Raw genomic sequence first — 2,877 nt, 5'->3', positions numbered from 1 at the left:
TAAACATGCAAACGCCACACAGAAAGGCCCCTGCCTGTTTAATGAAATGAAAGAAAATGAAATCCATCAGTCCAGTTGTTTGAAGTGAGACACAGGATCTATTAGACCTGTGTAGAAATGTTAAGTTAAAACAATAGAAATCACTTTAATCATCTGTACAGTTTGACCAATCAGACTGACACTAACAGCTCTGCTGTTCTAACACTTCTAACAGTAAGGCATGTGACATGTACCCAGTGTATACACTCACCTTACCTCTATCTATCTATCTATCTATCTATCTATCTATCTATCTATCTATCTATCTATCTATCTATCTATCTATCTATCTATCTATCTATCTATCTATCTATCTATCTATCTATCTATCTATCTATCTATCTATCTATCTATCTATCTCTACACACTAACATCTATCTGCAATATAGACATGTGATATTTCCAAACGCTCAGCACAATAAGGTGAACAAGGTTACATGTACACTGATGACAACACGTGATGTCACGTGCGTGCCAACCACAAAATTATGCAGAATCACAAAATTTCTGCAACATACACATGTGACATATCAAAACATTCAGTGCAATGAAGGGAAGTGCATGGCGTGTATCCTGGTGTTGTGACGTGACGTGATGATATTTTATTATGATGATGGATTTTCTGCATTTGTCATTACTATTCCATGGAGATGAATCCACTACTCCATGTAAAATGGTGTTAGAATTTCAGTCTATAATCAGACTTTTCTACAGGCTCGGTATCTCAACAAATTTGCAAAGGACAGACATTTTATTTTTGTCATTTTCTTTATTTTACTGAATTACTTCCAACATTCCATTCAACATTCATTGTTAGTGAGAAGGTCATTTTATGTGTTTGTAGTCTTTCAAGTAAATAATAATATTTTATTTTAAACTGCCACTCTGTGATAGCAAAAGGGGGACTCTATTAGGCAGGTGGTCATAATGTTATGGCTGATCGGTGTAGCAGAACTCCATGATGTGCATTTTGAAGACATCACTTGCATTTATCCATTTGCCTTCAAAAATATTGGCACCCTCTCTGTACACATGCCTCCAAAAGTATAGGCACCCTATCTACCCCCTCGTATACAACATTTTTGGTGCCCTATCTGACCACCCACCTCCAAAAGTATTGGGATGCTGTCTGTCTGCTTGGGGACGAGTTTTGCCAGGGCAAGCACCACTCACATTTTCTTCAGGAAATGTAATTTATTCTTTTTTTTCTTTTAGGGCATTTACTGATGTCTTGTGCTGCATTATATTCATTGCGGCTGTGTCTGGCTATGCAGTCCTTGGTGGGGCAGGTAAGATACAGTAGGAAATTACTTTTGCATTCTACTAACACCCTAAACAGAACTGAGGTGCAAATGTTTTATGTGCATTAAAATGTTCATGGTTTTTAATCACTTATCTCAATTTTGTTCAACAGCTTGGCTTTTTGGAAACCCCCAGTACATCATTCATGAGCAGAACTCTGCTGGAGGGTTTTGTGGAATTGGATCCAATATGTAAGTCTCTCGGAGTAGCTTATAGCTTTTTACAGATACAAAAGTGAACAGCTAGTGTATTTACTATTATATAAGTTAAAAACAACAATTTAAATAAAACAAAAGAAAACCATTAAAACATGTTAATCAGGTTTATGTGTGGGTGCAAAGCCTCATCTGTGTTTCTGTATATAACAGAAAGTTATATATTTAAGTTATATATTTAAAGTTATATATTTAAAGTTATATATTTCTCTATATAACCAAAGCTACAATACCATTGAACTCTTCAACTTAAATCGTTCTTAAGCTTCTTGATGAACTGAGGTGAACTCTCTTTTGGCTTATTTTCTCTCTCGGTGTCTGTGAGTGTCAGTCCCAGTGTCAGTAGAACTAATCATGTAGTGTATCTGGGTTGCAGGATTTTTTCATTTATTTGTTTGTTTGTTTTTTTATTTAAAAAGCACAAAAGGTATCATTTGGGTATGAATCAGATCGTCTCTCGATATAGTGTCAAAAAAGACTACAACTATTCCAATCATGTCTAAATCAAAAGCCACTGCAGGCCAGAGGGGCGCCAGAATGCATATCACAACATGTAGCAGCTCCTTTTACCGGCCGGCCCAGGTGCCTGGGGTGCCGTGATCGTATAGTGGTTAGTACTCTGCGTTGTGGCTGCAGCAACCCTGGTTCGAATCCGGGTCACGGCATTGGCTTTTCCATATCACTGTTGAACGCTAGGCATGGCTTTTGACCTCTGGCCGTTTTTCACTTGAAAAGCATAAGCAGGTAGGACCCCGCTCCCATTAAGGCACACGTGGGCCAGTGGCGCAATGGATAACGCGTCTGACTACGGATCAGAAGATTCTAGGTTCGACTCCTGGCTGGCTCGGCTACCTTTTAAGAGCCCAGAGGTGTGCCCCAAACTCCAGCTGCCGACTTGCCCTCCCATATGGTCTAGTGGTCAGGATTCCTGGTTTTCACCCAGGTGGCCCGGGTTCGACTCCCGGTATGGGAACGTGACTTTATTGGATTGCCCGCAGAGCTGGCAAGGAGTTCACCAAATCGTTCAGTTAATAACGGCCGGGAACACTTCCTCAACGGAAACCAAAAACGATCACTGATTGCAGCCAGCAGCATGTTGGTGTTGTGTTCATTTCGATTCACTGCGCAAAACGTTACATAACTGATTTGTCATCACTTATTTATTTGTAGGCTCCCCCTAAGGCTCCCATGGGCCAGTGGTGCTACCTGAAGAACGATAGTCTGGGTCAGCCGGCCAATCACAGCTCACCTGGGAAATCTTTCTCGCCCAATCACATCGGCCCGTTACATCTTTCTTCTCCAATCCCTGCGCTGAAAAGAT

At 40.4% G+C, this 2,877-nt stretch overlaps 3 non-coding genes across 3 annotated transcripts; all 3 read left to right on the top strand.

Annotated features, from left to right (window-relative positions):
• The first annotated feature begins 2,149 nt into the window (after positions 1-2,149).
• Positions 2,150-2,221, top strand: trnah-gug (transfer RNA histidin (anticodon GUG)). Its single transcript has one exon. It is a non-coding gene; the product is annotated as a tRNA-His (tRNA).
• Positions 2,222-2,330: 109 nt separating this feature from the next.
• Positions 2,331-2,403, top strand: trnar-acg (transfer RNA arginine (anticodon ACG)). Its single transcript has one exon. It is a non-coding gene; the product is annotated as a tRNA-Arg (tRNA).
• A 54-nt stretch (positions 2,404-2,457) lies between these two features.
• On the top strand, positions 2,458-2,529 carry trnae-uuc (transfer RNA glutamic acid (anticodon UUC)). The gene has a single exon. It is a non-coding gene; the product is annotated as a tRNA-Glu (tRNA).
• Positions 2,530-2,877: the final 348 nt, after the last annotated feature.

Source organism: Hemibagrus wyckioides, unplaced genomic scaffold (assembly GCF_019097595.1).
Source record: "Hemibagrus wyckioides isolate EC202008001 unplaced genomic scaffold, SWU_Hwy_1.0 Contig7, whole genome shotgun sequence".
NCBI classification, from domain to species: domain Eukaryota; kingdom Metazoa; phylum Chordata; class Actinopteri; order Siluriformes; family Bagridae; genus Hemibagrus; species Hemibagrus wyckioides.
This window is presented reverse-complemented; position numbering and strand designations above follow the sequence as displayed.